Below are 10,988 nucleotides of genomic sequence, written 5' to 3' on the forward strand. Positions count from 1 at the left end.
GACCCTAAAAAGACGCTTTGCTGCCTATCAAAGATTTTTATAAACTCTCTACTGTTTAACACTAATCAAAGCTTAATTTTAAGGAGTGAGTGCTTTTCTGAAAGACTTGGACAAATATTTCTTCTAGATACATATTTTTAATGTTCAATAAAGCTACATTATTAGCACTTTAAACCTTCAAAAAGATGTTTTGGTGCATTTTGGTATCCACGAGTGTGATTTATGATTGCTGCTAGAACACTCAAAACAAAATTTGCAACCTTCCTCCAAAATACTGAACCTGGGCCAGGAAAGATGGCTCATCAATTAAGAGCAGAGATTGCTCTAACAGAGGACCACACTTTAGCACCCACATCACACTATGAGAAACCATCTGCAACTCCAGCTCCAACAGAGATCTGATGCCTATGGCCACCAGGATACCTGGGTTTATGTGCATACAGAAACTCAATAAGAAATATACAATTAAGGGGTTGGAGAGATGGCTCAGAGGTTAAGAGCACTGGCTGCTCTCTCAGAGGACCCAGGTTCAATTCCCAGCATCCACATGATAGCTCACAACTTTCTGTCACTCCAATCCCATGGGATCCAACACCCTCTCACCAATGCACATAAAATAAAACTAAACAAATTATTTTAAAAAGAAATACACAATTAAAAAATAAAATCTTAAAAATAAAGTGATGGCCATTCTTTTCACTTTCCTTATTTGCTATATTCATGTACAGTAAATAACACTGAAAACTACTCAAAACTTTTTTTTAAAAGAAACAACTATAAATTTAGATAAATAGTGCTCTAGCAAAAATGTCTGATGAACTATTCTTTGAATAGAAAAAGGAGACTGTAGTAAGTTTGCTAATAAATTTAATAGCCCTAAAAGCATTAAGTGAGGATTTATTTTAGTAGCATAGTAATTGTATATATTGTAATAGATTGCATTATAACATTTTGAACATAAATTTACATACATCGATTATTTTCACACCCTCTAGTATTCTTTCTCGTCCATCTTCCTACTTTGCCCCTTTTACTTTTTTCAAAGCAGAATATAATTTTTATTAACTTTAAATAAATTTTAGGTTGTCATACTGACATTTTCATACATGTGTGATATTATATATTGACTCATTTGCTCACTTCCACCTGGCTTTCCTCATATCCTCTATGCACTTCACTGGTTCCCTTCTTTTGTAGATTTAATTATTTTCTATGTATGAGTATTTTGCTTTCATGTATGTACATCACATGTGTGTCTGGTAATTTTTTAGATTTATTTATTTTATGTGTATGAGTATTTTGCTTGCATGTATGAACACCACATGTGTGCCTGGCACGCTCAGCAGATTCCCTGGAATGAAAGTTACAGACAGTTGTGAGTTACCACGTGTGTTTTGGAAATTTAATCCAGGCCCTCAGCAAATGTTCTTAACTGCTAAGCCATTTTCCCAGCCCTTTATACACACTTAAATCTAGGTTCTGTACATAAGTGTAAACATGTGATGTTTGGTATTTGTCTGACTCTGGATGTAATATTACTTTATGTAATAATCTCCAGTTGCATTCATTTTCCTGTATGTGTCATGATTTTATTTTATCTCATGATCTCATTTTTATTAAAAATATATTTCATTTTATAATGAGTAAATAAAATTCCATTATCTATATGTACATTTTATCCACTCGTCTATTGATAGACATCTACGCTGATTCTGTTTCCTGACTGTTTTGGATAATGCAACAATAAACACAAGTATCATGTTAGTCTTTCAAGTATATATCCAAGAGGGGTATATTTGAATGATAAGGTATTTCTATGTTTAGTGTTTTGAGAAAAGTCCTCACTGATTTCCATAGTGACTGTGTACTAGTTTATATCCCACCAGAATGAATAAAAAGGTTTCTCTGCAACATTTGTTTTCTTGATAGCAGTCAAAGAATTGGTGTTCTTGCTCCATCATGTGGGTTCTGAGATCAAACTAGAGTTACAAATGATCGTGAGCCTCCATGTGGGTGCTGGGAATTGAACCAGGTCCTCTATAAGAGCAGTCAGCGCTCCTAACCATTGAGCCATCTCTCCAGCCCCGAGGCTGCCTCTTTTAATTTTGATTCGAGACTTAAGGCGTCTTACATTGATTTAATTAAGCAATTATGAACTAATCTCCCTTTATCTTAGTGACTGGTTGGTTTGCTATGTTACTAAGGCTTGATTCTTTCTACTTCTCCTTTGTTTGCTCTTCTAGTAAGAGGTATTCATTCCTAGGTGCTTGTGCATCTGTGTGCATCCCCCCTTCTCAGTGTGGTGCTTCTTCAAGCTAATCCCGTTGTTCTAGGTTAGCTAGTCGTGTGCTGCTTTACTTTGTGCTTATCATGGAAAGTCCTTAATTCTTCATCCTTCTTAAAAGATCACATCTCTGGTTGTAGTAATATTGACTGACATTTATTTTCTGTCAGAGGTTGAGATATATCACTCAATGATTTACTGGCTTTAAAACTTTTGCCCGTGAAGTCCCTTGTAGGTCCTTTGTAGAGAACTTGTCACTCTTCTATTGGAGCATTCACTACTCTTTTTCATAGGACAGCTTAATATTTTCCACTATCACGTGATGCAGAAATGTTCTCTTCTGGCCATGCCATTTGGGGTTCTAAAAGTCTACTATACTTTCTTGTCCTAGATTTGGGGATTTTTTTCTTTAATTTATTGCATCAATTTTCTATGCTTTTAGTTTATACATGGGCACACTCTTGCACACCACCGATTCATATGTCTGATCTCTTGTATCCGTGAGGTGTTGAATGGTGGAACAGCGAATTTTCTCTTCTTTAGTTTGCTGCTTTTTCTATGACATAATGCTAGGAATCACATCATTTCCTCTGAATTGCATCATTTGCTCTGAAAGATGGGGAGGATCACGTAATTCTACGGGAAAACAGGAGATAAAGCAAAGGTCACAAGTCTAGGTAAACAAAAGCTTAGAAGATTCTTGACTTGAAGGCTCCTATCAACAACAGAAAAGCTGTAGACAGATACTGGAGATGGAGACTCTGAGCAGCCAAACTGCAGAAAGCAAAACAGACAATCAGAGATGTGGTGTTGCCTGCAGGCTGTGAAGAGAGCTGGAGGTTTGCAGCTTTCCCCAAGAAGTCGCCCATGTCTGGGTGGGCTTTGCAGTGAGGCAGATGTTCTTGAGTTATCCCTGCTCCTTGTAAGTGAGCCCTCAACCACACTCCTGTTAGTAACCCCACTTCAAAACCGGCTCACCAAACCGGACACTGGTACAACCATTACTTTTGTCTATAGTGGGGCTCCCTTTCTGGGCTGAGTATGGGTGTGTGTGTGTGTGTGTGTGTGTGTGTGTGTGTGTTTGTGTGGTGTGCATGTGCATGTATGCTGTTTCTCCTCCAAAAAAGTCTGTCATACAATGCATGCTGCCATATTAATAAAATAATTCTTCAACTCTGTCTTCAGTCCCTGGTATTTTATTCTCCTGTCTGGTTTGGCCAATTGGTAGTGATTTCCATTAAGTTTTTTATTTGCTATATTAGGATTCCATTCTCATATCCCCTGTCTTATCAGGGTCTTTCTCTTTACTGAATTTCTTGACCAACTTCTCATCCAAATCTTCACCTGATATCTTTACTGCATTCTCCTATTTATATGAATCCGGTTTGAAGCCGCTGATCATTTTTATTTTTAAAAAACATTTATTTATTTTATGTGTAGGAGTTTTTTGCCTGGATATATATAAATACACCACACACATAGAGTGCCCATGGAGGCTAGAAGAAGGCATTAGATCCCCTGACACTGAATCTGAAGATGATTGAGACCTTCCATGTTGAGTGCTGGTAACCAAACCCTGGTCTTTAGTAAGAGTAGCAAGTACCTATGACCAGCCACTGAACCAGGTCTCCAGCCCTACATTTTTAAATCAGACTTTTCAGCGCTTTGTCTGAGTTCCAACTATTTCACTGTCTTTAGTTTCATCTCTCAAAGAGTTGGGAAACCTGGATGAGTCATGGTGTGTGGCTCTTTCATAGTACTTGGTGTTTTGTTGCAGTTTGCACGTCTGTAGGAATGAATTGTTCCTTGGTTTTACATGTGGTTCTCCTTCGTGGTCAGCCTTCTTTTTAGTAGTCAATCCTCAATATTGTTTCAAGCATAAAAGGGAACTTCTATAACATCACCACAACCACAAAAAAGCACATATAGAAACACAATAAATATCTTTTAAGGGTAACTACTGCCTCACTATTAGCTATTGAAAAGTAAGGAGCAGTAATTATGTAGAATAAACTGGAAAATTAAAATCAACAAAAGCAAAGTAAAAGAATGAGCTGAAGTAGAGAAATGGAGAGAATACAGAAAGAGGAAGGCAAGGTTAATGAAAAAGAAAAAATGAAAGAGGAAGAGAAAAAAGAGATTCCCAATTTTCTGAGAAATCACCATATTAATTTGCAAAGTGGCCGTACACATTTGCACTCCCACTAGTCTTACTCGTCTGGATCTCCCTTCTCACTTTCTTTTGGCTAGTCTCGCTAAAAGTTTGCCAATCTCATTTATCTTTGCAAATAAACAATATTTGTTTCATTGATCTTTTGTATTGATCTTTTAGTGTCTACTTCATTTATTTCTACTCAAGTTTATTATCTGTTTTTTTCTACTGACTTTGGGTTTGATTTGTTCCTCCTTAGCCCATTAGACGCATCGTTATGTTATTTGTATTTTAAATGTAGTTATTCTGTGTGCAAAACTTTTCTTTTACTACCGCCTTTTCTGTGCCCTGTAGGTTTGTGTATATTGTACCTCTGTTTTTGAAATGACCCACTATTGACTTGTGTTAATCAGTTTCCATGCATTTGTATAATTTCTACAAGATATTGTTTCACTTATAATTTTCGTTTAATTTTGTTTTGTTCCTAAATATCTGTCCTATCATAGAAAAGGTGTCATGAGCTGATAGTGAGGTTTAATGAGGGAACAAGACCACGAGAGCCACAAGGAGGCTGAAAGGCAAGGGGAGTTTGAGGTTTTATAGGTGATTTTAGTTGGGCACAAGGATGGGGGAACTACATTAAAGGAAAAAGGAATTGTTACAGTCAAAAGGGACTGTTGAAGGCAAAGGTTTCCAAGGGGAGGCTCTAGCTGTGAGGATAGCAGGTGGTCAAGCTGTTCTGCTGAGGCAAGGGCTCAACAGACTTTTAAGAAGCACAGAATGTTCAGTTTCCATTTCCCCAAAGGACCATATGTGTAGTCCATCTTGGTGTCTTAGGTGACTCCATCTTAGAACAGCTTAACACTGATGAAAAGAAAACACATCCTGAAGCTGTTGGATGGAATTTGCTGGAAATGTTAAGCCCATTAGCTCAAAAATGCAATTTAACTATGATGTTTTCTTTGTGTGGTCTGTATCTTTGGTGATTGTGGAGTACTGGAATCATCCACTGTTACTGCATTGAACCTCATCTCTCTCTTTAGCTCTAGTAATAACTGATTTATAAAATTGGGTATGCTTGTGTTCAATGTATAAAGATTGTAGTTATTGTGTATATTTTTTAATTTTTATTTTGTGTGACTGGGTGGTGGTGGCTCACACCTTTAATCCCAGCACTTGGGAGGCAGAGGCAGGAAGATCTCTGTGAGTTCGAAGCCAGCATGGTCTACAAGAGCTAGTTCCAGGACAGGCTCCAAAGCCATGGAGAAACTCTGTCTCAAAAATAAAACAAAAAAATATTTTTGTGTGAGTGCATGTGCACACACACAAGCACACACTCCTCAGTGCATATATGGAGGTCAGAGGACAAGTACGTGTGGCCACTTCTCTCTTGTAGCTTTCAGTATGGGTTCCTGGAATCAAACTCAGGTTAGCGAGCTTGCACTGAAGCAGACTTTACCATGCTAGTCATCCTACCTTACCTACATATTTCTCAGAAATTTATCCCTGGAAGCTATGTATATTACATGTGTTACAATATGTTTTATTGGATAAAAGTTTGGCTACTCTTAATTGTTTTCAGATTCCATTCCGTTACAATATGATTTGGGTTTTTTTTTTTGTTAGTTAGTTTGTTTTTGCTTGTTTGTTTTTCACTTGTAGTCTGCATGTGCCTTTGCAAGTAAGACTAATATCTTACAGTTAGTGTATTCGGAGGTATTATGTTTTAACCCCTTTAAATGTGTCCAGCCTTGTGATGCTGTAATGCAATACTGTCACCTACAACATTCATGGTCAAGAACTGCACAATCGCATTGCCAAAAAAATTGTTGAAAAAACTCCTGATATTTTAAGTTTATAAGTTTGTGTTGTGCCAAATCCTGAACTATTCTCGCTACATGCAGCTGTGTGTGGCTCATGAACTTCAGGCTGGATACACCAACTGAATTATACCCTTACTCCAATTTTAGGAATACGAAAGCAGAGATCGGAAAATAACTCTGTGGAGCTGGTCCACTTTTTATACCCTTACAAAAGTTCTAAGAATTGAACTCAGTTTTCAGAATTCACAGAAAGTGCTTTTAGCTACTGAACTGTCTTGCCAGCCTCTCAAATGAATTTATTAAGTGACTTAATGAGCTCTTTATTTCCAAGAGTTCTGTCCGTTTCTGTCCCTATCTTTCTCTGCTGAAGTCCTCACACATATCCCTCATTCTCTTCTTTATTTCACTCGTCTGTTTACCTGCATTTTCTCAGATTTCAACTAGTTTTTAAATTATCATTCTTTTGGAACTTTTATCAGGCACTTCATCTACTTCAATATCTTTGGAGTCTGTTACTAAGGAAATATAAATGTTAGGAGTTTCATATTGCCTTCTGTTTCATATTTCTTGTGCTTATGTGTTGAAATTTGCACACCTGTTGAGCTATTTCTTCAGAATTTATGTGGTGGACTTCCTAATAAATGGCTTTCCCCTAGACAATGTACCTGAGGTATTGGTTTGCTGCATAATGCTGAGATTATTCCTACGTGGGCATTCTAGTGTGAGTTCCTATGACGTCTTTGGGTGTGATTAGGGATTTGGGAACAATGCACACCATGCTGGAGTCTGCAAGACCACTGTCTATGTAGTTCTTGCAAGAATGGAGATACTCTCAGAATCAAGCAAGCACAACATAAGCAGCAGTATTGTGGGGTGCCATGACTATGAGCACTTCAATTACAGAAGTAGTGACCTCTAATAGGTGATAAAGGTTTCCAAAGACACTGTTGATATTGGTACTGACATTTGAAAGAGTTTCTGATATGGTATGTATCAGTTATAAAGGACCTTAAGCTCTTGTCTTCTGATTATACACAGAAACACATTCAAGTATTTCTTGTGTAAAGTTGTCTGGAGCCTGAATCCCTCTTACATCTACTCTTGTCAACAATACAATTTTATGGGATACAGGTTTAGCCAATAAAAAGACGCAAATATACTGCAGTCAAATGTTATGTAATTTAAGCCAGGCTTGGTGGCACATATCTTTAATGTCAGCCTGTGTTGACCTCAGCTTAGCCTCACATTAGGTACACAGGCCACAGGCCATCTTAATCTTGTGGTCAACCTGGAGCGCTTTCCCTTGCCAGTCACTGACAGTCTGGTCTCTGAAACCCAGTCTCCATGGGGCGGCTTCGACTCCCACTGTGGACGTGTGACGAAGACAAGCTGTTTGAGGAAATGGAAAATGATGGAAGCTTCCACGCCCCCCCCCCAAGTTTCTGTTTCTTTCTACGGCAACAAATTACAAGCATGGTGGCTTCGTGTGGTTTTACTACCCGACAGCTGTTGGCCATGACCTGTGCTAGTCATTCTGGGTTAGGTCAGGGTATCACCAAGACTAAGCTCCTTTGGGGGTGCTCTGGTGTAAGTGTTGCACAGCAGGTTGCCTGTGACCCTTGACTTGTGACCTTTTCCTTCCCAAGTGGCTGTTGTCTTTCAAGTGTCTTCCACACCAACTCCTCTGCTGCCTTTTTCCATTTAAGGAATTTTCTGAAGACAGAGCCTGCTGAGGTAATCCAGGATCCATCTGTTCAGTAACCTTAGTTCTCCTCTACACAGGGTATCCTCGGGGGCAGGATGATCTGCTTGCCACCACCTGTACAGCACTAATAGCTTGCAGAGGCGAGTGCAAACCCTCCTTTAGGGGACAGCTGTCCCTTAGACAGGTTAGTCAGTTGTAGAAATCTGACCTCAGGGCAGGGCCTCACTGACTCCGGGGGAGACAGCGTAGAAATCAGTTCAAAAACAGAGTGGTAGAAGCCTGGAGACTTGAGGGACTGTTGGAGGGAGATTAAAGACAAGAACCTTGCTATAGAGTACCACCAAGTGGCGAAAATGCCTAAGAGAGAAACAGCCAAGGCCAAGGAATGTGTTAGGTCACTGGCCACCTATGCCTTGTGTTCGGTGCCTTGGAGACAGACTGTGTTGTTGTTGCTGAGACAAGGTCTCACTATGCAACAGGCCTGGCTGTCCTGAAACTCACTCTGTAGACCAGACTGGCCTCGAACTCATAGAGATCCACCTGCCTCTGCTTCCTGAGTACTGGGATTAAAAGGTTGTGCCACCACTGCCTAGCACTTTTAAGATTTTTTTTTGGTTCTCCTTGTGGTTTTAATGCAATTATTCTGTTCGTTTTCACAAGATTGTCCTTTGGAGACCTCCAAACAGTATCCTGCACACCACTACATTCTTGAAAAGAAACAGGAAGTTGACATGCTGGACCCTTCTTCACAAAAAGTGCTTCTTCAGGGCAGGCTGTGAGATGCTTCTGTTCTTCTGAAGGATGTAGCTTTAGGAACTCCTGAGTGGTTTCAAAGAAGCCTGCAGGCATAAGTGCGCAGAAACCCTATGTGTCTGTTCTGAGCTGCGCAGCAAATTTAGATAAATCCTAAGTCTTAAACTAGGAATCTGTTCTTAATATTTCAGAACTTCATCATTCAGAGTCTGTAGCATGGGGCCCACATTGAGAATGAGAGGAGAGCAGCCGGGAGCCTATTTTTAAAAACCCCTCTGTATGAGAGGAAGATCAGACCCTCCTCTTGGCTGTGCGTCTCTGGAGCTCTCTGCTGTCCGGGTTGTACGTGAAGAGCTGCACTCAACCGGGTTCTACTGACAAAGCTTCTCAATCTTCACCATAGAGGGCATGTGGACGGCAAAGGAAGAGAAGGCCATGGAGCTGGGGCTGGGGCTGGGGGTATCGAGGAGCTGACTGTGCAGCCAAGCAGAGGACCACAAGGACGGGGACACAGCCTCATTAGAAGGCAGCTTCAGGCGACTGCGCTTGCCTGAAGCGGTCAGTCTCCAGGGCAGCACAGGAGCCATTGACCCCTTCCAGCTGGACGCTGCAAGAAGCCTATTTTCTTAAATCTCTCTTTAAATGTCCATTTTCAGTATCGTTTTGTTTCCACTTTGTCAAAATAGCTGACAACTTTCCATTGAGAATTTTGATCTATCATTATACTAAGCATTTCCCCTTGAAAAACCCACTCAGAATACCACAATCCTTGAGTTAAAGAACTGTCTTAGAAATACTGATATTTTTAAAAGAAAGAAAGGTATTAACATTACTTTAGCTTGACAAATAGAAATAATCTTTTCGCCGCTGTTCTACTCGGGAGAACATAAAAGTGTCAGGCCACTTATTGGCAAGCCACGGGTGAGCGTTGCTCATGGACAGACAGACTCGCCACAGATCACGGTGCGGGAGTGCCATGTTCAAACTTTAGAAAGAAGTTATCGAGGCTCTTCTGGTAAGACAGCCAAGGTTTGGGAATGACCAAAGCAAAAGAAGTTTAGTGATCAAAGCAGCTCCAGAAGGGATCAGTCTGAGCCGTCGTCACAGCTCTTCCCAGTTGATGGCTTCAGGCAGAGGTGGGGGCACAGCCAGACATGATGACGACAATGATGACGGCACTTGGTTGTCTTTAAGACCACTGGGAGTTTAATCATGCTCCAATAAGTATATAGGCAATACAAAGTAGACTTGATGGAGTTGGTTTGGCGGGGTGAGGAGGGTGAGGTGGAGGCACAAGGGTGGGAAGGTAAACCTGGGAAGAATGGATTATGTGAAATTCCTAAATAACTAATAAAAATATTATGTTTGCGGCGGGGGTGAGGGCTGTGGGGGAGATAACACTTACTTAACGTTCAAACCCCATCTGCCCCCAGAATCTTTTTCATAAGTGATTCGCAGGCGGCATTGGAGGCCATATCAGAGGCCAGCTTCTTATCAGTGTTTCTTAAGTCTGTCTTGAACCTTTTGCCAGTAGCAAGTGGACAATGTCTGCAGAACCCTTCCAGGCAGCCGCGTGCAGAACTGGATCTCCGGCTTGTTTGCTTTGCCGGTTCCACCCAAAATCTGGCTGAGTTAACAGCACCTCCACTATACCTCTGTGGCCCCCATAACAGGGCCAGTACAGGGCTGTATTTCCGGTGGCTTTGTCCAAGCCTTCCACACCCACGTGATTGACCAGAGCACTCTCGCAATCAGCTCAAATTACCTCTTTTTGCAGCTTCAGCTATGGACTGTCAATGAATCCATCCTGCTGAGCCGCATAATTGCTCAGGGTCAGGCCTCCCTTGCCTTTGCAGGTCCCTTTCCAGCATCTGGTGTCATTAATGTCTGTGATATAGATAATATCTCCTTCCCTAGATAGTAACTCCTTCCTCAAAGTACAATTCATCTGGAGTTCTGGGTTCAAAAGTATACACAACTCTGAAGACTTTAACTTGCCCTAGTTTGACCAGTGTAGGAGGTGGCATGAACATGGCACAGTGCGGAGTAGCAAGCCTCAACTGCCCCACATGCTCTGGAAAATTGGGCACCAAGCCTGCAGCTGGCTGCAGCCACTCTGGACCTTTGCTCAGTCAGTGCAGGACACTAGAACCATCAAAGCTCAACCTATTTCTTTTTAAAATATGAATTCTGTACGGGTTGACCACTTTCTGTGTTATTTAAGATTTAATTATGATTTTATGTGCAGGAATGTTTTTCCTGCACATATGT

The 10,988-nt window shown here is 40.6% G+C and overlaps 1 pseudogene; it reads right to left on the reverse strand.

Annotated features, from left to right (window-relative positions):
• Nucleotides 1-241: 241 nt before the first annotated feature.
• LOC119804357 lies at nucleotides 242-10,750 on the reverse strand (annotated as a pseudogene).
• Nucleotides 10,751-10,988: the final 238 nt, after the last annotated feature.

The sequence above is a fragment of the Arvicola amphibius genome, chromosome X (genome assembly GCF_903992535.2).
Source record: "Arvicola amphibius chromosome X, mArvAmp1.2, whole genome shotgun sequence".
Classification (NCBI taxonomy): domain Eukaryota; kingdom Metazoa; phylum Chordata; class Mammalia; order Rodentia; family Cricetidae; genus Arvicola; species Arvicola amphibius.